General features: G+C 42.9%; 1 protein-coding gene across 5 annotated transcripts in view; it reads right to left on the bottom strand.

Annotated features, from left to right (window-relative positions):
- SHANK2 (SH3 and multiple ankyrin repeat domains 2) overlaps positions 1-27,453 on the bottom strand; it is a 544,106-nt gene that overhangs the window by 485,358 nt on the left and 31,295 nt on the right. The window contains exon 1 of one of the 5 annotated variants that reach the window (XM_029582898.1): positions 1,311-1,445. The exons of 3 other annotated variants lie outside the window; for them this stretch is intronic. The gene's annotated coding sequence lies outside the window, so the exon portion shown is untranslated. Of the gene's footprint in view, positions 1-1,024; positions 1,139-1,310; positions 1,446-27,453 lie in introns of those variants that run through there. One more of the 5 variants, XM_029582900.1, reaches the window with a different exon arrangement.

The raw sequence follows: 27,453 nt of genomic DNA, 5'->3' as shown, positions 1-27,453 counted from the left end.
CCACAAAGTCCAGAGTAGTTGCCCTTGGCTGTAATCTTCATTTGAAAAAGCGCTACGATCTGTTTTAATCTTGTTGGCTCTGCCTTGCACTACTTTTATTGTTACAGTATGGAGGCGTTGTGATCACTAACGCTTGCATCTCGTCCAGTCTCCCTGAGGTCCATTACTAGAAGAGCAAGCATGGCCCAGGCGGGCCTGGGGTATTTAATAGCAGGGAGTCCCGTCTATTGCCTGTTGGGCTGGGTCAGACCTGCTTCCATCTAGCACCTGGTTAGCCAGAGGAGTGGCGCTTAACAGAAACCCTACTTTTAATAAAATACATCATTTTGAAACTTTCTGACAGCGCATACAGATCTGGTAGTGTGGGGTTAGGATAACTTATACACCCCGACGCTTTCCAGATGCTCTGAAGTTACTGCCCGATCTCAAAAGCTCACATAAAATAATCTCTCTTAAAAAACAAAAAAGTTTCACAACCCAGCACAGCAGCATGAACATGACCTACGTGCCCCTTTGCTTTCCACCTCCCACCGTTCCCTGCTCTGCTTCGCTTCCAGCTTCTCCTGGGTCCTTTCCATTAACGAACGGGCACTCACTCCCTTTCCATCCATCAGTGCCCTCTCGCATGACAACTGTTTTCCTCTTTCCTTCACCTCATCCCTCGTTCCCCCCACCCTCACTCCCATTGCAAGGCTGATTGCACCGAGAGCGCCGGCCACGGGGGGGGGGGGCTTCGGCCGAAGGGGAGAGAAATCTCGGGGGGCTGCTGGAGAGGGAAGCGCGCAGCGAGTTTAACGCACCGACGAAGCTACCTCCACAACAGGCAACAAAAATAAAAAGCAGCCGATCCGAGCGCTCGCAGGCTATTTCCAGGGCAAAGCCACAGAGGCGTTCTCTGCAACTGCTTCGCCCTCCTTTTTATCTGGGACTAGGAGCGCCTCGGGGAAGGTGCCCTCCCCTTCCCCAGCGCTAACCCCGACCTCGGAACGCGTCCCTCGTACCTACAGCGAAATATCGACTTTACCTCGAGTCGGGATCCCTCGCTGCAACTTCTCACTGCCTCACCAAACTCCACCGTTAGCTGAAGTGGGGCGGAGGGAGGAAAAAAAAAAATATATGCAACCGGGGCTAGACGTGCGCCAGGCAGGGAGCCGGGCGACTCGGGCACCGGCAGAGAGGCGAGGCGGAGCAATGAACGGGAACCGAGCTGTCCGACCCGCCCCTCCGCCTTTCCAGCGAGAAAAGCCTGGCTTACCATATAAATGTCGGTTTGCACCGCAGCCCCCCGCCCCCGGGAAAGAGCAGCCTACCGTGAGCAGCGCCCGGGATCCCGGCGCGAGCCGGACCGCGATGCGCGCAGCGGGTCCTCATCTCTTGGTAACTTGGCTTAAGTCTGAGCCGGATCTCCTGCAGGGCTGCTCATTCCTTCCTATCCCCCGCCTCTGCACACATCACTGCCGAGCACTCATTACAGATCAGGGAAGAGGGGGCACTGGCAGATGCGCGTTCTGAGACCCTCATCCTATGCATCGTTCTGAGACCCTCGTCCTATGCTTCGTTCTGAGACCCTCATCCTGTGCTTCATTCTAAGACCCTCATCCTGTGCATCGTTCTGAGACCCTCGTCCTATGCTTCACTCTAAGACCCTCGTCCTGTGCATCGTTCTGAGACCCTCATCCTGTGCATCGTTCTAAGCTGTTTTAATTCTTTAGGGTTTTCTAGGATAGGAGCCAGGGATGAAAACGCAACCATTGGTGCTACTGCTGCCAAGTTTCAAACTTGTGCTAATTCAGCCCCTCTCTGTGTAGGTAGTTTTCCTGGTTTTTTGTTTTTTTTTTAACTTGCTGGTTGCTCATAGAAAACGGACAGTGCATGACGACTGTTTCCATACCGAAAATGCAAATGGTTTGGTGAGGCTTAGTTAGGCTGTGCCCTCTGACAAGAAGTCAACTTACAGTGCAAGTCGAGCATTGCTGGGAAATATGGCGCATGCAGAGAGACAGATACAGTGTTGGGAGGGGGGGGGAGTCTACAAAGAAAGCTACCCCTACTCAGGTGCAAGACCATCCTTGGGAGGAGGAATGGAATCAGGGCAACCTCTCTCCCCCTCTTTTACAACTGGCTGCAGAGTTCCACCATAGCCAGCAGGAGGCGTAGGTGAGCAGTGCTTTTACCTGCAGGCACCTCCCCTGCCACCTTTGTCATAAGAAAAGCACCAGTATGGGAAGGAGGTTAAAAAAGAGAGGCACCAGTACTACTGGTGCCAAATTAATCTATAAATTGCGTTAAAAGAAGACAAAATACAATATCAAGGCTAAAAAAAAGTCATTAAAATTACAGAGTACAGAATAGTTTAATTTAATCTGCAAGTGTAAAAAGATCAGTGCAGTTCTCAAAAAAAGAAAATAATAAAAATATAACACTATATGTCTGGTTACTGAGCGTTATTCATCAGATTCAGATGCTGTCCGGTATTGTAGAGGAGCAGCCTAGTGGTTAGAGCAGCAGGCTGGGAACCAGCAAAAGTATCCAAGGGACCAATAAAAGCATCACTGGTCACTGCACATCATGCATGAGCAATACCACAAATAATTCAATCACCCTACATTGTTTCTCATTATAAAAACATAACAGGGAAAATGCTATCACTTTTTTATTTTTTAATGTCTCATACATAAAATCCAGCTCATTAAGCCTTATTACAAATGTTCCCCAGGACAAGCAGAACACCCTTAATACTTAATGTTCATAATGCCAATGAATGTCATCCAAATCTTGTGTCCCTTTAAATAGACTAAAAGGGAAGTTGTTCACTTAGAGAATAGCCACTGCCATTAGCAATGGTTACATGGAATAGACTTAGTGTTTGGGCACTTGCCAGGTTCTTATGGCCTGGATTGGCCACTGTTGGAAACAGGATGCTGGGCTTGATGGACCCTTGGTCTGACCCAGTATGGCATTTTCTTATGTTCTTATATTTATACCATTGTGGACCAACGAAAATATGAGAGCATTAACTTTCTGACAGCGTTTAAGGGAGAAGCGATTGTGAAAATTAAGGGAAAACTTAAGTGTTCTTCTGCTTGTCCTGGAGAACATTTGTAATAAGGTTTAATGATGAGTTGGATATCTAAAAGATTTTATTTATGAGACATATAAAATATGAGATAAGTGAAATATAAAAAAAAGTTAGAACATTTCCCCTATTATGTTTTAAGAAATATATGGTGTTTCTCACTATAATTATAAAAATATAAAAACTATGGGATCATTGAACAATCTGTGGTACTGGGAACCAGGGAAGCCTTTTCAGTTCTCACTGACCCTCCCTGTGACCTTGGACAAGCCACCTCACCATCCATTGCTTGAGGTACAAATTAGCGTGTGAGCCCTCTGGGGACAGGGAATATCCTTACTCTACCTGGATGCCACTTGCCTTGAACTACAATGAAAAGGCCTGAACTAAATGCAAAATAAATACATTGTCTTTAGCATACAGGGCTGGTGCCATGCAGGGAACTGCTTCCTGCTCAGGTTAACTCCTTCCCTCCCAGACAGCAGGCTACAGAGATCAGGATGGGAGGGGAGAGATTGGAACACACAGGGCTATTCTGCTTCCTAATCCAACCCCTCCTTTCCTGTCCCTTCCCAGGGACTGATACACAGGGGGATGAAAAGCTGCCAGTACTAAGTACCAGGAGACAAAAAAAAAATATATATATATATATATTATATATAGTCATTTACTCTTGCATCAATATTTAAACAAATAAGTATCATAAAAACACTTTAACCTATTAGTTTACAAAACCAATGAAAGTAATAGTACTATAATTTTTATAAACCTTTACTAATAAAACCAACTCGCTGAAGCTCAGTCTTATTCCTGCTTTATAAAATTATAATTTCTTAATGCAGATACATGGAAAACTAAAAGATGGGAAGATCAACATACATCACTTATCTAATCTATTTATATATGAGTCTTCCTAAGACATCAGAAGTTATTTAACAGGTCAGCAGCACAGTGGTAACGTTTCTAGGCACAGAATTAGAGGGGTGTTTTGGATTCAGGTTTCAACAAGAATCTACACAATAGATCAAAATGAATTATGTGATTTTGAAACTGTTGCCACATTAGCACTTACCTTTATACAGGGTAAAAAGGTCATTTCCTATGTGATAAGAAATATTCTGACCAGGATTTACTCAGTGACTGGATTATTTATGGGCATTTGTAAAATATTACCTTAATATAAACTTTAAAACAGAAAATTTTTATAACTGTATAAGGATGCATCTTCAGAAATTTGTTGCTGTAATTTTTTTTATATTGCTGATTTAAAGGATATTATTAATATAAGGGGGCAATGCTTTAAAGCAAGTTAATTCTATTGTAAGTCTTAGTACATGCTATACACCTGCGTGGTGAAATGCAAGTGGTTAACTAGCTTGCATTAATGTTAAGAAATCTATGCTCATGAGGTAATTAGATGCAAAAGTATGCAAAATAGCTAATTGCCTATTAATGCAGTGAACAATACATGCAAAATACATTGTAGATGCATTAACACAAAACATTTTTTTGTGTTACTGTCCACATTAATGTGCAAGCTTTACCATCTGCAGTAACGTGCTCTTCATGTTCAATCTCAATAATATCGACCATTAATATGCAAATAAACACTGCAGTTATGCATGTTAAGTGCCTGATTTAATGCACTTTAGTGCATCAGTCTCCTACTCTCCTAGCTGATGGTTTTATTTCAGATATTAAGCTTTGAATTAAGAACTTGTTTCTCTTATATGAAGACACCTTTGGGTGATGAGATGCCGAAGATCACTGGCTCCAGTCACACTCTGAAACACTGTAAACTGTTACTTTTTTTTCTACATATTTCTAGAAAGTGGTAGCTTGCTGGAGTAGCTAATAGGGGACCCTACTGACCACCTACAGTTTAACACTCAGGTGGAATTATTCTTGGTGACCTTTGTCACCATGTTTTTTGATGCCTTTAAAGTTAGCAAGCTGATCACACTATCAAAAAAAGAATCAATGGGCACGAAATTCTGAAAGCAGTCAAAGCAGGGTGAGACAGTGAGGCACAGCAAAGCTCATAGTGGGGGCCGATGCAATAAATTGCACCCATCCCAGTGCGCAGTTGGATGCACATTTTGGGTGTGCTAGACTAGCACCTGTTGCAATAAGAAGAAGATTTAGCATGTTCAAAATGCACCCTGAAACTAATGCATAGCCAATTGCACTCATCACATGTACATTTCATGTAAACGAGGCTATATTAGCTATTACCCCCTGAAGCAGAAAATTGCTGGGCGCCCAATTTAACTCCAGCTCCAGAGCTAGCACTAAATCAATCTGCGAGTCAAGGACTCAGGAGAAAGTTTTAAAAATACTGTCCTCTGTGGGTCTTCCTAATAGTATCATTGTGAAACTTAAATCTACTGCTTGACATCTTCAAGAATAACAATATAATGTAATGGCTTGATGATTAAAAATTCTGGACACACAATATACACGCACAATAGACAATATACACGCACAATAGACACACTCCAGGTCGATTTTGCCCCTTGCTATTGTGCATGTATATGGGTGAAATCGATATGAAGGGGGATAAGACACACACTCGTATTGAGTGCCCACTGCAAATGTGGGTGCTCAATGCATTTGAGCACTAAGGATGCACAATTCTTCCTTAGCGCGTCCTTATTAACGCAGCAGCTCATTTAAATATTGCATCGGGCACCTAGGAGACGTGGCTAGGTGCGCACTGGAAAACGGACACTCAATATAAGTGCCCATTTTAATGTGCATCTTACTGCATCGGCTTGAGACATTAGAGCTAGGGGGATGCACCTCAGGTGAAAGCTTCTGCACAACATCCCAGTGCATGTGTGAAAAACTGGGGGCATTCTGGGCTTTGGGAGGCAGTATGTGCCACACACACAGCACCACCGCAATTTCATGATCTATCTGGCAAAGGTAATGGGCATAGCATAGGGAGTCCCAGACACACCATGCCAAGAGTTCTGATTCATGACAGCGCCAAGAGCCAAACATTTTTATTTGATCTGCAACACATTGCTTTATATGGACCTGCTTTTGTAAATAATCCTCCGCGTTGGAGTATATGATTTAAAAGCATTTATCCTGCATTATTGTAACATCTAAACAGGCAACAAATAATCATAAAATACCAAAAATTCAAAAAGCAAATGAACACTTAACACATTACATTATACAGTTGTATATTGCCTTATTTCAGACATCTAATAGTTTTATTTAAAGAGAAAGAAAATGCCATCTAGTGTTCGGCTATCCAGACATGCTCCAATTTCTCATTAAAAGCAATTAATAAGCAGAATGCTCTGCCAGCATCATATATCTTTATCAGGGTGTGACTCAGAGCAAAATGAGATGGGAAACACTGAATTACATCCTACTTACTAGACAAGCGTCTTCATGTTTAATACATTTTATGAGCCAGAGGCATAATCTGCCTGGAACGTTCAGGAAATTAATGTCCCCAACATATTTACTGTAAGAGAGACACATTTATCCTTTTACAGAACCATATTCTAAGTATCTCTACTCTTCAATATGTACAGTAAGTAGTACAGTACTAGCTAAATGTTGCTTACAAAAAATATTTTTAAAAACCAAGTGGACCTCACATCTATATGAATTTATTTGCAGATATGTTGTAATGTACTGCTTCTTTCACCTGTGCAACCTCATGAAAGGGGAGACAATCTTCCTCTGCTTCTCACTGTCATATGGCAGGCAGAAATTCTATCACTCAGCTCTCCATACTTTGTTTGGTAAGGTTTCCACAGTGACAGCATAATTTCAGGTTGGAAAATCTCTTCTTAGACATCTTATCACGCTACCCTGTAATTAGCAGTTGTAGATGTGCAATAGCCCATCTTTCAAATACAATAAATCAGAGCAACAATGAATTATTTTCGTCACCCCCTTTCATGTGCACCTCACATCAGGGAATAACCAGGGAAAATCAGGGGATCACAACTACCTTGGTCATGTGGATTTAGCATCAACAAAAGTAATGCATCAGGTCAGGAATAATAATAATTAAAAAAAAAAAAGTTGCAAATTGCTATGCTCACAGAATGGTTCTCATATTTTATTCCACTAAGAAGGAATGAGAATTCTGAGCTGTGACTTTGATCTGTAACATTTGCAAAAGGATTAGGAAGCTGAGTAACATTGAAAAAAGCAGTTGCTTTATGTATAAGCAGTGAATATTGAATAACAAGTAACTCACTCCTGATGGTCTCTGTTGGAAGAAAGTTTTTATCATCTCATTTGTAGAAGTGAAAAACATTATACAAGCAGTCTATAAACATATTTAAAAGCCATGAAATATCATAGGTTACAATGTTGGGAATGAGGTCAGATTATTTTGTTTTATGGTAGAGTAATCCATGGAGAAGGCTGTAATATCTTTCTTTATGTTGGGTTTATCAAAGGTATCCCAGCCTCCAAAATGTCTTCTTTTTCCCAGGATGAATAATGTTGTACATAAGAACATAAGATCTGCCATACTGGGTCAGACCACGGGTCAATCAAGCCCAGTATCCTGTCTCCAGCAGTGGTCAATCCAAGTCACAAGTACCTGGCAAGTACCCAAATATTAAATAAATCACATGCTACTAATGCTGGCAACAATTAGTGGCTATTCCCTATCGATTATTAGCAGTTTATGGACTTCTCCACTAGGAACTAGTCTAACCCTTTTTTAATCCCAGCTACACTAACTGCACTAACCACATCTTCTGGCAACAAATTCCAGTGCTTAATTGTGTATTAAGTGAAAAAGAATTTTCTCCGATTAGTCTTAAATGTGCTACTTGCTAACTTCATGGAGAGCCCCCTAGTCCGAAAGGGTAAATAACTTCACATTTCTGTTCAAGTCCTTTCTTGATTATGTAGACCTCTATCATATCTCCTTCTCAGCTGTCTCTTCTCCAAACTAAACAGCCCTAACCTCTTTAGCCTTTCCTCATAAGGGAGCCATTCCATGCCCTTCATCATTCTGGTCACCTTTCTCTGTATTTTCCCCGGCACAACTATATCTATTTTGAGATGAGGCAACCAGACTTGCACACAGTATTCAAGGTGCAGTCTAACTATTGAGCAATACAGAAGCATTATGACATCCTTTGTTGATCACTGCAGCACACTGAGACAATGATTTCAATGTAATATCAACTATGACCATTTTAATGTAATATCAACTATGATGCCCAGATCATAGTTGGTATTACATTGGAATCCTTAGACTAGACTAAGGACTGCTTTATGTAGCACTGTTATCTTTTTGATAGTCTTCTGCAGTGGTCTTCACTTTTTTTTTTTTTTTTTTTAATTATTATTATTAAGTGGAGGCCACTCTAGATGCTCCAATAAAGCTGAAACAGGGGTAGATTGGGATGAGGGTCCCCCCCCCCCCCAATGACATAGTCAAGAGGGGAGGGCCTGTGAGGTTCGATTAGGCAGTTCTCACTTCCTTCCAGCAGGGGCTTCTTGGACTATCTGGTTAATCCTCCCAGCATTCTGGCTCACACTTCCTGCTGGTGGCCATCTTGTTCCTATCTGGACATATAATTTCCAGACTTCTAGTCAGCAGGTTGCCAGAGTTTGGTTCTCATTCTCTGACTCTCTCGTTGGAGTTCTGCTACCAGAGTTCATCTTGTTGCATTGACTCCAGCATATTCCTTGCTTCTTTGAATCTTTTTAGTTGTCTAATCTAATCTTTTTATTTCAGCATTTGCTTGTGCTTCCAACTGCGTTCCTGTTTAGTCCTGATTCTACCTAAGTCTTGTCAGCCACCAGCACAAAGGCTCAAGCCAAGGGGAACGTGGCCATCTGCAGGCAGAGGACACCCTGCTAGTGATCCAGTTGGAACTAATCAGGTTCGCCATGCCAGCATACCAGCCACTCTTGGCTTAATAATATTTTTTACACTTATATTCCACCTTTCATATCACTTCAAAGCAGATTACATTCTGGTACTGTAGGTATTTCCCTATCTAAGGGGGTCATTTACTAAAAGGTTTTCTCCCATTTTGTCTATGGGGAGAAATAGGGTCCACAGTTTTTACCTGAGGCAATGGAAGGTAAAGTGACTTGCCCAAGGTCACAAGGAGCGTCAGTGAGATTTGAACTCAGACTTACATGGTTCTCTCAGCTTACTGCTCTAACCAGGCGTTCACACCTCCAGCTGATTACACTATCAAACGATCCTCCTTTGATGATGTGGCTAATCGGGAGAAGCTTACTGTAGTGATAGCGATGGCCCTGCCATATGCTTAGCTCTGGAATGAGGAGTCATGGGATGAGGATGAAAGTTGGTAAGCTCAGTAGTCTTAATAAAAAAAGTAATTACAGAAAGGGTAGTGGACGAATGGAACAGCCTCCCTAAGGAGATGGTAGAGACAAGGACAGCATCAGAATTCAGGAAAGTATGGAACAAGAGCAGAAGATTTCTGAGGGAGAAAAGGGACTATAAAGATGAATAAAAGATGTGGATGGGTAGACTGGATGTACCATTTGGATTTTATCTGCTGCATTGTTCTGATTCTGTGTTTCAACATAATGATATCCCCTTTCTTCCTACCATCTGCCCCATCATCCCATCTGCCCTGCATCCATCTGTCCCTCCCTCCCTTCCACCCTCCTATCTTCTCCCTATCCCATTCTACTCTTCTCCTCCTGCACCCCATCTCACTTCGGCCACTGTCAGCTCCTCCTTTTCTTCAGCTGGCAGGTCTACAGAAAGCTACACCACAGAGATCAGTTCAATCTTCTAGGATTACGAACACATTAAAAGAAAGCTCTATGTTTCTGAGGAGAAGTGGCGGGTTCCCATAGGAACCTCCATTGCTCTACAGCAGAGCTGTCTAAGGTTTCCTCAAAAATCTGGACATTTCCAGTAATCACTGTTGTGTTACTGAAAGTATTTTGACATCAATGAAGATTTTTTGGAAGCCCTATGGGGAAGGCACAGATATGTAACCACATGACACAATGACTAGTTTTATCATTCGTTCACTGTTATGACAGCCACAGTCAAGGAAAGAAATCATAAAATTAGCGTTCAAAATTAAAATCTTTCATCTTCTTTGGCTCTGTTCTCTTTGTGTACGACACCGATTTGTTGATATTGGAAGAGAATTTCCAAGCAGAAATTCTGTGCTGTAGCCTCGTACTTTATCCTTAAATCTAAAGAGACCTATAATTTGAATCAATTTTATAGTTTCTGGGTTTGTGATTTCCTGGAACAGAAGTGATTTAAGCTCTCACCAAGTGAAAGGAGCGGCAGCCAGGCTCTCTAGTTTTTTTCCTCTTCCCTTGAAAATGGAATTCTTCAGCTCAGGGCTGCAGGGTAGCCGTAAGCCTCATTCAGTGAAGGATTGGGGAGGGGATTTGCTTTTCATCACTGTTTTCAGGTTGGAAATTTTACAGTATTTGCTCTACCAATTCCCCGACAGCCCTTTTTTTTATTTTTAACTCTAGGGATAGCAATGAAAATAGTGCAGCACTGCCCTGGGAAAGAATCCATGTCATGTCCAGGACGGAACCGACATCTGGGCAAGAAAACCCAAATGTCTTTTAGTTCTGTCACTGCTGTTGACTGAAGGGTCAGGTACAAATAAATAAATAAATAAATATGAACAAAAAACATTTCGCTACTAGGAGGTCAATTTTCAAAGGGATGAAGCTGGGTACCTACCAAGGTAGCCAGCTAGATCCCCGGGGTAAAACTTGTACCCCACAAAGCAGCTAACAACCCATGCATACTTTCACAAGAGTCATCCTTTTCACCAAATTATAAAGAGGCACCCTGGGGAAAGGGAGGTGTAGATCAAGGGAGTACATTACACCCGTAAAACTGCATTTTCAAATGATCCCACATAGTTTTGTCCCTACTCCTCCATCTACACAAATAGCAAGTACAAAGTTCCTGGGCATCGTTGTACCCACATAGGCGTTAAGCAAATTTTCCGAGAGAAGCTACCCAAGTCGTTTCTATTTTAAAATGCACCACAAATTATGTAAGTATGAGCGTACTGAGAATTGAGCCCTATAAATATAACGAGACACTACAGAATTTATATTTTACATATATAGGAATGAATATTTTACTCCCATAAATGCTTTAAAAGTAGAACATTTGACCAAATTAATTTTGATATATTTTTATTTTATTAAAGAAACCTGAAACAAAAAGGGAATAATTTCTCTAGAATATGGGGTAGATTTTCAAAGCAGCGTATGCGTAGATCCCGGTGCGCGCATATGGACGCGCTGATTTTATAACATGCACGCGCCAATTAAGGAGTAGACTGGGAGGGAACGTTCCTACCTACAGCTCCTCCCCCTCTTCCTCTCTCCTCCCTATCCCCTAAACCTAACCTCGTTTCCCTAAATTTTTTACTTTATTACTTACTGCTCCTCTGGAGCAGAAGCAAGTTACGCATGCTGGCCGGCTGCCAGAGCGTGCTTCCCCGGAACAGCGGCTAATGGCCACCGTCCTGCCGGCCTCTGTCCCACCCTGCCCCCTCCCCACCCAGACCACATCCCCGGGCCTGCCCCTTTTTCAGGGCCCAGCATGTGCGCTCCTACCGGGGTTTATGCGTGCGGCTGGGCCCGTTATAAAATGAGCGCTGCACCAGCCACGCGCATAAACCCCGGGTTTTACTCACATAAGCCACTGAAAATTTGGCCTTGTATTTTCATGTCCTCCTTTTGCCACAAGGGATCAAGCAACAATGGCTATAAATACTCTTGGGACCAGTGAGCCATCCGGTCAAAACATAAGATCTTGGGGCTCATGCTCACCCTTACACGACAATAGTGAAACTGGGCAGTTATTGGACACCAGGGCCCATGGGAAAGTGTTTATCACTATCCAACCAGAGGACAGTGCTACTGTTTCATCATTTCCCACATAAATTAAAAGTGCTTAAAAAATAAATTATTATTATTTAAAGACCAATCTTAATGGCTGGATTCAGGGCCCATAATGGCCTGGTGGCCATCGCTGCAATGACCAGACTAAATGTGTTAGGTACAGGGTGGGGAAGGAACAGAAACAGGGCAACAGGTATGATAAAGGAAGGTTCGTGTGTGTAATCCTGCCATAAATCCGAGAATAGATTGATCTTAACCCTGGTAATGAACCTAAAAAGGCCAACGTGGACACTTTATATTAAGGCAACTTACGTGAACGAGACCCAGGAATCATTATTCACAATGAGTGCTTACAGCCATTGGTCCATGAGAGACTGAGAAGACTCCGCCCTCAAGCTCACCAGGAAAGAGGGGCAAGTGGCACGCGCATAGGGGCCGGATTTTCAAAAGCATTTATATGCGTAAAACTGGATTCTGCAAATATAAATGTACTTTACCTGTGTAAGTGGGCTACAAGATTTACCATTGAATTGTCTATAGGATTTTCTCGTGTAAGTGCACTTTAGGCATGTAAATGGCTTTTGAAAATTGCTATATAATATTGCATTTACATGTCTAACTCCTTTGAAAATTTACCTGTTAGAGTAACATTTTTCAAACTTTAAAAAGACCTTTCCTGGGCATTTAACATAACTTCCTGGTTTGGTTGTTTTTTTAAGTTTTGCATTGTATTCTACATAACAAAGTTCTCTCTAGAGTTTGTTACTTAGGGGTAATTTTTTGACAGCCTGGATACATTTTAAATCAAATCCGCGCATAAGTTATACTCGTTCCCAAAGGGAAAGCACTGGTGTATTTTCCCCTTTGAAAATGACCCCACTAAAACCGCCCACACTCAATTTCACCTGCTAATTTGTGCACAGAGGTTTTGGGGGGTTTTTTGGGGGAGGGAGGGGGTATCCAGGAAAATGTCCCGGCATTTTCAAAAAGGCAAAAAGCAGAGCTCCTCCTCCTCGATCCTTCCCCCTAGGAGCGTCCCTGGTCACTGCAAGTAAAGTTACGTGCAGACGGGGCTTACGCACTTTTATCCGCATATGAACAAAAGGCCACAAACGGGGCCTTGAAAATGACTCTCAACGAATTGTTCATTTTATGGTGACCTCGCATTTTTGGTCTCTCCATTTTAGGCCTGCACATTACCTTTGTTTTCTTCACAAGGGAATACTGGACCAGCTGTCTGAAAACTGCACTTACAAATTAACAGCAGGGGGGGGTTGCAGTGTCCCATGAGCGATTTGCCTGTCTGCTCCTTTATCCCTGAAGAACGCTTTCCCAGGCTGACCTGAGTGAGGTTTTTGGCTGATGCCATATTATTTATTTATTTTATTTATTTTAAGTTTTTCTATACCGGCATTCACAATAGATATCGCATCATGTCGGTTTACAATTAACAAGTGGATAGGTAACAAAAAAGGTAAAAACTAATATTTATCTTATTAATAATAATAATAATAATAATAATAATAAAACATTAAACAAGAGAAGGCTAAGGTATGCAGTTACAATAAAACAAGGGAGTAATACAACTTGGAGCATAGAAAAGAAGCAGGGGATTAAATCGAAAGAACGTAAATGCCAGTCAATGTGCTTAAGGCATTAGTGAATTGTGTTTATGATGTAGGAATATTAATTATAAGGTAGGGAAATTAGTTGCCGTGAATAAGGCAAAGTCTGAGTGCTTAGTTAATGATGGAGTAGGTTCAGTTTAGTTCAGGAAAGGCTTTCATGAATAGCCACGTTTTGAGTCTTTTCCTGAATGTGGGCAGGCAGGGTTCCTGTCTCAAATCTGGTGGGATGGAGTTCCACAGTGTTGGTCCTGCAGTGGAGAACGCCCTGTCTCTGGTGGTTATGTGCCGCATGGATTTGGAGTGTGGTACTTGATGATATTGATGATATATTCATTAATAGCCCTGTCATCTGGATTAAAAAAAAAAAAAGAGAGAGTGTGGTTGCCTTCTTAGTTCGTTAGGATATGAGGAAATAAAAAGTCACCCAAAAAGCAGTGGGTGATAGCTTTTTATTGGGCTAACTTAATACATCTGTGACCAGCTTTCAACAGCTCTGCTCCCTTCAGAAAGCCACGGCAGAATGAGTTAAGCAAGACATTGACTAATGTTACCAGTATATTACGGGATACGTTACAATGCAGGTATGGTGGGCTTTGATTTCAAAGCTGGGGAGACGGAAAACATTATACAGCCACTGGGGGCCAAAGATGCAAGTCATCAATGAAATTATGAATGGGATAATAAAAGGGAGCTCGACTTCAAAACTACCCAAGAATGTTAAGACATTCAAAATTAAGATGATCAAATATAAGCCTCCATAGCTGTAAACTCTGCAGTTTACCTCCTTCTGGTTTTTCTTACCCCTTTGCAAACAAACATCAATGGGCATCCCAATCCTTTTACTCTACAGCTCTATATAGATTTGAAAAAAAAAAAAATAAATGACACTGCACCATTATTGCATGGCGACCTGTGATTGACTTGTACATTCAGACAACTTCATGTGTAGCTCATTCTGCATAGAACTGATGAAGGGAGCAATGCTCTAAAAAGCTAGTATAAAGTAAAATTAATCCAACAAAAAGATATCTGACCTTTCTTCAATTTATCACCTGGTAAGAAAAAAAAAAAAAAAAAAAGGTTATAAGATCTGTTAAAAGAAGAAACCATAGTTTCCAATTTGTTTTTAATGCCAAGTCAAATGGGTGCAAAATTTGAAAGATTTCTTGTCCATAAGAATGGACACTCCAAGTCTGTTGTAAGAGATGAAAGGATGTGTGGGGAAGGAGTCAAGATGGCCGCATGGCAGTAGCACACCTCTGAGCTGGAAGGAGTCAAGATGGCCGCATGACGGTAGCACACCTCTGAGCTGGAAGGAGTCAAGATGGCCGCATGACGGTAGCACACCTCTGAGCTGGAAGGAGTCAAGATGGCCGCATGACGGTAGCACACCTCTGAGCTGGAAGGAGTCAAGATGGCCGCATGACGGTAGCACACCTCTGAGCTGCTCTGTTTCTGCCCTGCCGCCTAAGTGAAAGGTGAAAGTTCGAGTCTTTCCTGCAGAAACCCAGCTTCTCTCCAGTCAGAGTTCCATCGTCGTTTCCTACTGAGCCTCCTGCTTCTGGGGACATGAACCCCATTGCCGGGCTCACACCTGGGGAAGTATCTTTGAGTCCCCTTGATCTTCAGCCACCGCTGGCGCAGCATTCCAACTCACCCAGAATGGCACTTGCGTGTCCAACTGATGACCTCATTGGAGCCGCATCTGAGGGAGTTGCAGCAGGTGGAGTATTTGGAACCACAATATCGCTATTGGAGGATGTGAGCTTAACTTTGGATCATCTGGAAGGTTTGAAAATTGGCATTTCTGCGAGTGGTGAGTCTTTTACTCTTGTTCCATCATTGACTCAGTGTCCTCCTGTTTCACCATCTCATTTGGGTGACTCACACTGCAGCTCCAATCCCCAAAACTGGCTGTGGTGACCTTGGACTCCATTTGATAGCCAAGCTGAGTTCTGAATTTCATGAGTGCTCTACCAAGGTATCTTTAATTTCTTCAAGACTGAACTCTGACTCAGGATTATACATCCCAATTGCTAAGCTCACACAAATAGGAGTCAAACCTTGCAAAAAGATATGAAGAACGTCCAGAATGCCAATGCCTTGATGAGCCAGGAAGAGGGTGGTTTATCTAGGAAAGTGGAATTTATTGTTTAAGGAACTTAAATCTGCAGGAAAAGAAGGACTGGTCTGCGATGGGAATGCTAGACTGAAAAGCAGCTCACATCCCATAAGCTATGGCACACTAAGCCAACAGCGCCAGTATCATTAACCTTGACATAACTCCATCTTTCACGGCATGGGAGCTCGGAATGACATCTGAGCACCATGTGGGCCTTACTTTTCTGCAGCAAGCATTGGGATGGGAGTCATAAAAGAAGAACTGGACTAATATTGCATGATAACATGGAGGCAAATTGGAAAATCTGAGTCTCCCGAGCCACTGGGCTACAGCCTGGCCCATAAGCAATTGCTGCAAATTCACAGGAGCATTGCAAATGTTGTCATTCTGCAAAATAATTCTGTTCATTTGAGGCCAGGCACTTTCTAGAATATGATCATTTTCAGAACCAGTGACTGCGCTGATGTCATTACTAACCGTGTCAATACAAGCCACTTGTGCCTGTCACATTCAATAATCTCCTACAAACCTTGCACTACCTGTGCCTGTCCCCAGGAAACATAATGCTTTGCTAGAGTTTTGTTTTGCTTGTTAAAGAATAGCTGCTTTTCAGGAAGGTAAGGGTGGAGGTAAGGTTGAAAATCTAATTTTAACATGGAATATGTGGAAGGGGACAGGAATCTCCATTCTGGAGTCCTTTGACCACTTCTAAACAGACAGTACAGAGTTGAATGCTCACCTAGAGACTGACTCTTTTTTACTTTGTCTCCTGCAAATCTATAAAAAAAAAAATTATATATAAATGTTTTTCACTTTTATTTTTTAAGGTACGAAGCTGGAAGGGAAAGACTTCTAGTAATGATGAAATTAAAAAATGTGTTTGATGCAGAAATACTAATCATTTCACAGTGACTGAATCTAAATTATATTGTTGCCAAAAGATGAACAAGGTGTTTAAAAAGGCTACCTACACTTGAAGGTTTAGAGCACTTTAGTGGCACCTATGAGAAGAGATGCCTCCTATTTTATTATTGGAATTACTAAACTGCTATGAATCAATCTTCCCAGGCTTCTGATTTGTATTTCTTGATTTTCTAGAGGCCTTCAGGATGTCTCTCAGGAGAAAAAAACAACCTGTGAGTGAAGTAACAGCTTTAAATTTGTGTTTTTCTTAAGAATACTGTACTTAACTACACCAGGCAATATCTCCCTGCTGCTGCTGTCCTGGACATTATGTTATGCAGAATTTACTGATGGGATAAGCCGGAGGAGGAGGAGGTGGTAATCAGTAGCTTAGAAAATAAAATTAGGCCAAACAGCTTCTTAAAAAAAGAAGAATCCTAGATAATTAACGCCTTTACAGTCCATAAACTGCTACATATTTCCTCAAGCTTCTTCCTCTCGGCTGCGTTCCACAGTGCTGCCTTTTCATAGTGATAGAAAATTTAATTGCGTCTCGGCCAAGGAATTATTTCTTGGTTCAGTGGTGAAGTAGTGGAGCAGATAATAATTTCCCCTCGCCCTGGCAGGACCCAAGGCATCAGCTGGGCACTGCAGCTCCAGCTGTGCAAAGTCGGAGTCACCGAGGGAGCAGCCGAAACCAATGGGAGAGGAGCTTGCTGATGTCACAATAGGGGTTTAATGACCCTTCCGCGTTTACGTTCTGTGCCAGTGCTACAACATGAAAGGGACTTCATTGTTACAGTAACTCAGGAGAAAGCAGGGATTGCACTCGCTTGATTCCTGCTTCTCAGCTAGATGGAAAGTGAAACCCAATGCTTGCTTTTTTTTTTTTTTTTTCTTTCTTTCTTTAATCACAAGGAATACGATGATCAAAGCCCACATCCTGGTCTGCAACTTCTTACTGCGTGTACAAAGTTTCATATTTTTGCAATTTATTCTTATTTAAAACAAAAAAAAATAAAAGTCGAAATATGAGAACCTCTCTTCCCAGGGGAAGAGTTATCCAATCTCCTCACTTTCATCTGTAGGTAGCCAAAACTATTGAGACTGCTGTTTTTAAGCAGCTGCCAGGATTCATCGAGGAAAATGCTGTTTTCCATAATTAACCAGCAATTTGGTTTCAGAAAAAAAAAAAAATTACAGCACTAAAACGCTCCTAATATTTTGCACAGATACGGTCTTACCTGGTTTTGATGCTGGCACGAATTACCTCATGATTTTACTCCACATCAGTGCTGCATTTGACACTGTTAATCACCAGAGTCTGATTACTCGTGGGATAGGAGGAACTCTACTTGCTTGATTCAAAACATATCTTTTAAACTGAATTCAGCAGATAGGGAGTGGCAATTTCATGTCCCATCGGTAATCAGTTACAACAGGCGTTCCACAAGGATCTGCCCTCTCCCCTACACTCTTCAATTTATATCTTATTCCATTATGCACACCTTTGGCGACCTAGGGTGTTAATTATAAAGTGTATCTGTTAAGATCATCCTGGAAATATACATTCGATTTTTAACGTTCTGTATTACAGCTATTAAATGTTGGATCTCTCATAATAAATTGTCACTTAACCTTAATAAAACTGAATTGTTCTCTCTCTCATGACAGATCCCTGTGGACTGCCAATCAGCATTTGTGCCTGACGGACATTCTTTTTTTATTTATTTAGAAGAAGAGTTTATATACCGAGGTATAGCAAGCTGCCTTCACTCCGGTTTACATTTTAAACAACTTATTACAGGAGAAAAATATATTTGAGAACATTAACACACAACATTTTTCTATATTCTCTGCAAATCAAGAGTGTAGTACGCAATTTAGGTGTCATTCTTGTTTCATCATTTACTATGTTGTAAAATCTACTTTCTTTAAACCACTGATAGAACATGGTGCTTTTCTCACCACACTAGAGGCATTAATATTTCCCTCCATTGATTATTGCAATGCTCTGTTCATTGGTATACCTAATAATTTACTCAGATCTTTATAAATTATCAGAAGAATAAACAGCAGATATCTGCAACTCCACCTTAATAATGGTTTATGGACTTTTCCTCCAGGAACTTGCCCAAACCGTTTTTACGTGCAGTTACACTAATTTGGGGAGTTTCACATAGGGTAGCTTGCTTATTAGACGGTTACTACCCTAAACCAATTAAGCCTGATAGCAACACTGTATATGTATTCAAAGTGATGTATCTGCTTCAACGGTAGGGGGAAGTGAGGAAAACAGGATTTACATTCAGACAACATCCAACAAGACATGATCTGTGCAATCTGGGTAAACAAGCATTGGTGTAACTTGCTTGAATCGGTGGTCACAACCCTTAACAATAAGCCTTATGCTCACCTTTGATGCAACGCCAACATTACTCTCTCCATCAGTGACAGGGGATGGCAGGAAATTTGAATCAAACAGTTACCAACAAGAGCCCTGAAGCTGGTGGTTGGTGAAACAGATAAGTATGGGAAAATAAGTATGGGAGCTTGCTGGGCAGACTGGATGGGCCGATTGGTCTTTTTCTGCCATCAGTTCTATGTTTCTATGACAATGGTTAAAATTAGTTAGTTAATGAAGCTGAAACTGGACAATCCGACTTAAGATTTCAAAGCAGCCTCAAAAAGGTGGGTTTTTAGATGGGATTTAAACTAGGTGAAACTGGGAGCAGGACACACCAACTCAGAAAGTCTATTCCAAGCACATGGTGCAGTCAGGTGGAAAGTACAGAGCTGGGAATTGGAGTTAGAAGAGAAAGGCATAGATAGGAAATGACTTGTCTGATAAATGGAGGGCCTGATGAGGGATGTTAGAGAGAGATGAGAGAGGAGAGGTAGTGAGGAGCTGCAGAGTGACAGCTCTTGTAGGTGAGTATGAGGAGCTTGAACTATGTGGGAACAGATAGGAGCCAATGATCTGTGATGAATAGGTTTCAATAGTCAAAGCAGGAGGAGATGAGAGAGTATATGAAATTTTCGTTAGTGTGTTCAGAAAGAAAGGGAGAGATTTTGGCAATGTTATAGAGAGAAACAACACATTTTAGTAGAGTTTTGGATATGTATAGAGAAGGAGCGAGAGAAGTTGAAGATGACTTTAGGTTACAGGCTGAGGGTACTGGAAGGATGACCATGTTATCCACAGAAATAGAAATAGGAGGAAGAGGGGAGGTGGGCTTGGGGGGGGGGGGGGGGGGAGAGAAGGAGCTCTGTCTTGGCCATACCCATAAGATACATTTACATAAACTGGCTCTAAATGTTGCATATTTTGGTCACCCAGAAAACCTGCTTGTATGTCCCAAGGACCAGACCTGAGAACCATTGGTTTAACATTGGCATTTAACTCTAGGTTAGGAGTAAACTGGAAACCCTAATTTATTGGTAAAGACAACCAAGGTAAGAGGGAGATATTTAAAACAATTGTACATCATTGCCAAAAAAGTACATCAACTAATGGGGCATCCCTACTTTCCAGAGCTCTGCTCCCTTTATTGGGTTCGTATGATGTTTCTATATTGACCCAATGAAGGGATGGTAGTTCTCCAAAGCTGAGTTAGTTTAGTAAAAATGTATCACCTGCAGCCTTTAGCCTTTGAGGGCTGTCTCAAAATAACCCTCTAAATATTTGGCCAGGAGCACCGGCCAGGTATCAGCGAAGGCCCTGCCATGAATCCCTTTCCTGACTGGTCCAGAATGCTTGCCAGATGTACCACGTGGTATTGGTGCCAGCGATAGGAACAAGGTGCAAAATGAGAATTCCAAGCCCCAAACAATCCTCTGCAAAAGGAAGAATGCTCAAGATCCCATCAAATCAAGGAGACATAACAACCACCTCTCTCAAACTCAGCTTCACAAATGACAGGAAGACCTGATGCTATCCCACTGCAGGCCACCCTGCATGGGACTCCAGACAACTCCAAGACAATAACCTGCCCTGTTCCCATCCCCGCTGTAAGGCATTGATAACCTCATGCAGGGCACCCTGGAGCACTCATCCAGAGGCCGATGATCCTGTGTCTAGGGGCACGTGACATATAGATTGGACCCTTCCTGCCACATAGATTCACTCAGAGCCAGACATGTTAAAGGATTTCCCCCAATTGGTGTCTATGAGAAAAAAAAAAAAAAAAAAAAAAAAAAGCTTGATACACCATCCTCAGTAGCAAACATTACAGCATTCAGTAGCATTTGTAATGACCCAAATCAAGGAGAATTAGCATACGAAACGATCATCACGGACCTTTTCAAAGAGCAATGTTTAACTTTTTCTCGTCTTATGTCCCTCATTCCATATATCCCTTCATTTAAATAATATCACTTTCGTATAATTATCAACTCAGAGCACGCAGGATAACACCACATTTCCAATAGATGCCTTGCAGGCTACACTAAATAACTCCACGGTGAAGTTAACCTGAAACTTAATTTTCCCACAGCAAGAAATAGAATATGTATAAAAGCCTGGGCATCTTGGGAGCAGGCACACTAAGAACTTAGCAGACTGAAAATTAATTTTTATTTTGACGTGCCCATACTAGTGTAGTGTATCACCGTGCTTCTTCCAAAAAGAGCTCGCTCATGCGAACAATCAAACCCCAAACAGTTGTTTGCTTTCTGTAATTTAGAGTTGAAAATTAGAGGCCTTTTCGTTTATTTAAAGAAAAGGAGAAGAGTGTTCTAAACCAAAATTACAGCTCAATATATATTATTTATTCATTTGTTTAGGAATCCCTCTACGCTGCACGCTACACAAGTAGCCTGAGGCGGCTCCTATTCTCATTAGGATGGAGCAGATAATCCCCAAGGGCTGTACAGTAAGAACAATCGGGCCAATCCTGTAAAGTGCGGCTGCGTTTACCCTGCTCCTAAGCCGCTTTTAACTCACGTTCCGGCCGCGTTAGCCCTTCCTGCGATCCCGAATCCCCTTTAACCTACTCCTACCGCGTCCTAAATTCCCCGGGTAACCCCTTCCGCCCGCGGCATGTATATTGCATGCAAACGAGCGAATTAGCGCGATATTGCATGCAAACGAGCGAATTAGCTATTCCCCTAGCATCCCGTAACCCGCGCCCCGACTAACGCTACCTTTCCCTGCCGCTTTGTCGCGCGTTTAACCTGCAAACTTACCGCCTACCCTGACCCAGGCGGTAGAGGCAGGGGTCAGGGTAGGTGGCAAGCTTTCCCCCAGCCCCCGCTCACCTGCCCCGGCCGCGATCATGGGTGCCGGTCTCCGTGGCAGCCCCAGTCCTCTCCCCTGCTCCCGAAGCCAAAAAAAAAAAGCTTTTTTTTTTTTTTGGCTTCGGGAGGAGGGGAGAGGACTGGGGCTGCCACGGAGACCGCTTTCCCCCGTGCAAGTAAGTTGTTTCGCCGCTTGTCTCTTCTCCCCCCTCCCGGAGCAGGGCGCGAAAAGCCGCCTTGCTCCGGGAGGAGGGGGGACACTGACAGCGGCGAAGCTTTCCCCCAGCCCGGACACCGGCGAAGCCAGAAGATAGCGGCGGAGAAACGGCGAAACGACTGTCAGTGTCCCCCCTCCTCTCGGAGCAGGGCGCGAAAAGCCACCTTGCTCCGGGAGGAGGGGGGACACTGACAGCGCACAAGCAGCGATGGAGAAAACGGCGAAACGACTGTCAGTGTCCCCCCTCCTCTCGGAGCAGGGCGGAAAAGCCGCCTTGCTCCGGGAGGAGGGGGGACACTGACAGCGGCAAAACTTTCCCCCAGCCTGGCCACCGGCAAAAAACTTACTTTTTTGCAGCCACGAGCACGAACACGATCTGGCCTGCCTTAGCTCCTCCCGACAAGATGGCCGCCTGCACGGGGAAAGCGTGCAATTGGCCGCTGAAGACGTGACGTCACGACATCACGTCTTGAGCGGCCAATTGTACTCTTTCCCCGTGCAGGCGGCCATCTTGTCGGGAGGAGCTATCGGAGCCAGATCTTCGCCTTCCTGCTCGTGGCTCATGGCTGCAAAATTGTAAGTTTTGCCGGTGTCCGGGCTGGGGGAAAGTTTTGCCGCTGTCAGTGTCCCCCCTCCTCCCGGAGCAAGGCGGCTTTTCGCGCCCTGCTCCGAGAGGAGGGGGGACACTGACAGTCGTTTCGCCGTTTCTCCGCCGCTGTCTTCTGGCTTCGCCGGTGTCCGGGCTGGGGGAAAGCTTCGTCGCTGTCAGTGTCCCCCTTCCTCCCGGAGCAAGGCAGCTTTTCGCGCCCTGCTCCGAGAGGAGGGGGGACACTGAAAAGTCCTTTCGCCGTTGTTTCTGCGCTGTCGCCGCCGTTGCTTCCTGGTATCTGTCATTTCAAATGACATTTGAAATGACAGATACCAGCGTGGCGTGAAGCCTTAGGCCCGCGCACCCAGGATCCTGTATAGGCGCTCTATCCAGTATCCTGGTTTGCGCGGGACTAAGGCTTTTCGGACGCGGCTTACATTTACATATAATTAGGCTTCAGGATCGCGCGGTAGGTGAGCTGCTCTGTGCGGGCGGTAACTGCGGGTGCCGTAGGCACTAACGCAGCTCTTCCTACCGCACGATACAGGATTGGCCCGTATGTGAGGAGAATTACAGTATCAGTCATTAACCCTCTCGATTTTTTCATCTTAGCCAACCCAATGATAGATGGCTGCATTCATAAGTAACGTTGCTCTTGCTGTGGTCCGAGATGGGGGAAGGTCTAATACTGATCACAATGAAGGTCAATCCCCCCAGGCACAGAGCTTGTAAGGTGTGTCGAGATGCCATTGAAGGTGAGATCTCTCTGTGAGCGAAGGTCAGGAAAGTACGGTCTCCTCTGTGCTGTATGCAACACCACCCTCCCTCTCCTACTGTGAGCCCCACCACTTTCAGGGCAGGCCCACAACCCGCTGAAGCTGATGGGCAGGAGTCCCAAGGCTGATGTGCTGCACCATCCGTACTGCTGACAGCCAAGAGAGAGGAGAAATGTGGAATCAAATTATAACCCAAGTAATTAACAGTATGCTTGTGTCTTACACTGCTTTTGAAAAAACTTAGCAGTGCCAGGGCTTTGATGTCAGGCACAAAGGAAGGAGAAAAGAAACCAAGATTTAAAAAAAAAATTAAAAAAAAAAAAAAACAGAAACCAAAACAGCACTAACAGTTAAGGTAACGCCCCTGCCGTTCCACCAGGCAGCATTTTAAAATGTCAGCGGTCAGGACCCCAAGAGAGGAACGGACCCCACAAGACATTCCTGCATGCCCGTCAGAAATGAATAGCAGGTATTCCACATGCCTGTTTGCTATTTTTAATCTGATTGAAGTCCGTGCATCGTAATATACAGATGTCAGGAAATAAAGAAGACTCCTAGAAACCTTTCATGTGGGCAGAGCCTCAGAGAAGAGTCTCACCCCGGTAATCTCTGTGGGGTTTTCAAGTATTTTTGTGTTAGATAGGAACCTTTCTCAGATCCATTCAAAATATGTTTTTTTTTCCCTGCCAGATGTGCTAAGTAAAAAGGAGTATGTGTTTACTAATCTGGGGGGAAGAAAAAAAACAGACTGGAAGAACTGCACAACAACTCAGGAAAAATTAACCCAGAAAGGGTCTTTAGAAAACCAGGAAAAAAAATATGACTGCAGAGGAGAAAAAGGGAACTGAAGAACAGAGGCCTGAGAGTGTATTAGAGTAGGAGACATTACAAAAAAAGCATTTTGAAAAGTATTTTATATTCTCTTCCGATTATACACCCGGTTAGATCTAGGACCCAGTCCAGACTCATCTGGCTTACTCACCTATCAAGTTTTATCCCAGTGCTGTGGGATAGTAGGAACATCAGCAATTGACTGTTAGGGAAATGCATTGCTAATTAAATACTGTTAATAATATTTATTAAAGACATATTCAATTCCCCTCTCTCGTCTTCCAGATACATGTGTGCTTACACATTTATTCTAATGCTTTTATCAATATAAGTTTGACGTACATAACAATTCAAGAGAGCCACTAAATGAAGCCAAGATTTATGCAAAATAAATGCAGAAGGGATAGAGGAACAGAGGACAAAAGAACATGAGCCAATGTCATGGGCGAGAAGGGTTGCTTTTGAGGAATGACACCCAAAAGTCAAAAGTTACTCTCTGCTACTGTTGCTGAACTAGAGATAAAAGTGCGACAATGAAGGCTGGCAGGGATTCTTCCATCGAGAATCAATTAATGCACGTATATACGACGCAAAAGAAAATTCATTGGGTCTATACATTCCACACACCCAACACTGGTTAAAAAAAAAAACCCAAAACAGATGTGTGTGTCAGCTTTCTTCTGTGAGTATGTGCTTGGGTGAGAGGCAGCTTGTGTATATGTGACACACACACACACAAGCTGTCTCACGGGGGGGGGGGGGGGCAGTGGCATGGCCACAGGTGGGCCTGGGTAGGCAATTTAGACCCAGGCCCACCCAACTGGAACCGGAAGAGGAGCGCCGGAATTGCAAGGCCATCACGGGATCCCATCCCCGCGATGGTGAAGAGGAAGTCCCGCCTGCGCACAGCTTCCATTTTCTCCCCCTAAGCAGGAAGATCGGTGGTATGGCCCACCCAAAAATTCAATTCTGACTGAGCTCCGCCAACGGCCCTGAGCCTCTCTCCATTCTTCGACCACCGCCGGCCTGAGCTGAAGCAGCCGCGGCAGGGGCGGGCAGAGTGTAACAGACACCACAGCGATGTTCTGAGAGGGGCATTTTTTGCTGCCTCAAATTTCTGCGGCCTGGGGCGGCTGCCTCACCCTGCCTCATTATAGAACCGCTCCTGGTGACTAATTCATAAACACCTATTGATCCCATTAAAACATTTTACACACAGTGATTTACAATGAGAAACATACTGCAAAGGGAAAAATCATTGTCTCTTCTCATACTGAAAGATCCTTCATGGAAAATGATCCAGAAACTTGAGTTCACAGCAATTCTCTGGTTAGAATATGTTAAGGATTGGCCTGCTGATTTTATAATGTCACCCATGTTTCATCCATTATTAACACAGAAGCAACAAATCACAAGCTCCCAAGGGTCTTATGTGAATGAATTATAGTATTTTCTGGGCATCCGATAGTGGACTTGAATGAATCTCTCAGGATCTAAAGTGTTGACATCTTGTCAACCTAACAATTTCAAAGCACATCTTTAAAAAAAAAAAAAAAATCCATCAAGAACCAGGACAATGGCTTCTTTAAGAGATCATTTTGAAAAGAGAAATGTTAAAGCAGCAGAAGACATTGCTAGTCAATTCAGTTGGCAGCAAAAGTAAACAAAAAAGTCGCTGGGTCTCTTAAGAAAATTTAATGAGGCATTAAGTTACAACATCTCATAGCATTTTCTGATGCCTTTAATTTATTCTGTAAGAGTAAATTACCTTCCCCTCTAACATAGTCATCCAGTCCAATAGGCCCAGTGAGTGGCATATATCATATGCGGATAAATTGCAGTACTAACTGCAATGTCTTTTACTGAATTTGAAATTTTAGCTCACGGTAATTCAGTGTTTATTTTCTTTGTCAGTTTGATATTCTGGTTACATATTGTCAGCCAGCCTCAAGAACATTTTCAGAAATGTTAAGTTCTTCTTAATGAAACAGCAGAGTCAGCACCTTTAATAACCCATAATATCCCATTTCCTTGTTTTTTATTCTTTGCTTGTTCTTTTTTTTTATGGGTTTCAATCTGTTTTATTTAAATTTCATTCCACCACTTTATTGGACCTTCCATGGATTTTAGTTCCATTCAATGTCCATCATGATAGAATCCAACAATCCTAGTTGGGATATTTCCGAGGTACTGCTGACAGGAAGCATGAAAGGAAGACTTGTCCACATACTATGCCCTTCCGTTTTGCATATAGCTGCTCTAAAAATTGCAGATTTCAGGAACTGAAATCCTGGCACAGTCCTGGAAGCTTGACTGATGAAAAGGAAGATCAGGCAATTAATTCATCATCTTCCTTTTCTCTCAACTCCTGGTTGCAGATGAACCAATTTTAATTACGAATCGAGCAGGTGTGGCAGGTAGATTAGCCATTGATGGTGGCATTATGCATATCGTTTCTTTCTTCTCCTGTTCAACTCTCAGTTGCATCAGCTTCTGTATTTCATGAGGTGGAATGGTCTTCTTTGCCTGTCAGAAAATGCTTCAAAGCCAACCTAGACATCAAGCAGCAAACTCAAGCCATGTCTCCTCCCTCTGGAATAATTCATTCATTGTGCTTTTTCCCTAGCACACACTGTAGCTCATAGGGTGGGTAAGTTTTTGGGGGCCCACAAACTGAAGTGTGCCTGAAGAAAGCCCAGGCAGACTTAATTTTCAAAGTGGACTTATGTGCCTCTTTGAAACTTTCCGGGTGTGTGAGGAAACAGTGACAGAATACACGTACACATTTATACTCGCTTGGGAGCAGGTGTGTGTAGATTTATGTGCATACCTTTGAAAATCAAGAGAGTGCACATTAGTAATTTATAAACTATCATTAAAATAGTCTATGGTACCTGAAGACTGGAGGATTTGCCAATGTAACGCCAATTTTCTTTTAAGGGATCAGGGTGATCCTGGAAACTACAGATCAGTGAGTCTGACGTCTGTGCCAGGCAAAATGGTAGAACTTATCATAAAGAACAAAATTGCTGTTTAATGGGACAAAGCCAACATGGATTTAGCCACTGGAAGTCTTGTCTCACCGATCTGTTACATTTTTTGAGGGCATAAATAAACCTGTGGATAAAGGTGAGCCAGCTGATAATGTGTATCTGGATTTCCAGAAAGCATTTGACAAAGTCCCTCATGA

Source organism: Rhinatrema bivittatum, chromosome 17, assembly GCF_901001135.1.
Source record: "Rhinatrema bivittatum chromosome 17, aRhiBiv1.1, whole genome shotgun sequence".
Taxonomy (NCBI): Eukaryota; Metazoa; Chordata; class Amphibia; order Gymnophiona; family Rhinatrematidae; genus Rhinatrema; species Rhinatrema bivittatum.
The sequence above is the reverse complement of the archived record's forward strand: the minus strand, read 5'-3'. Positions and strand labels throughout refer to the sequence as shown.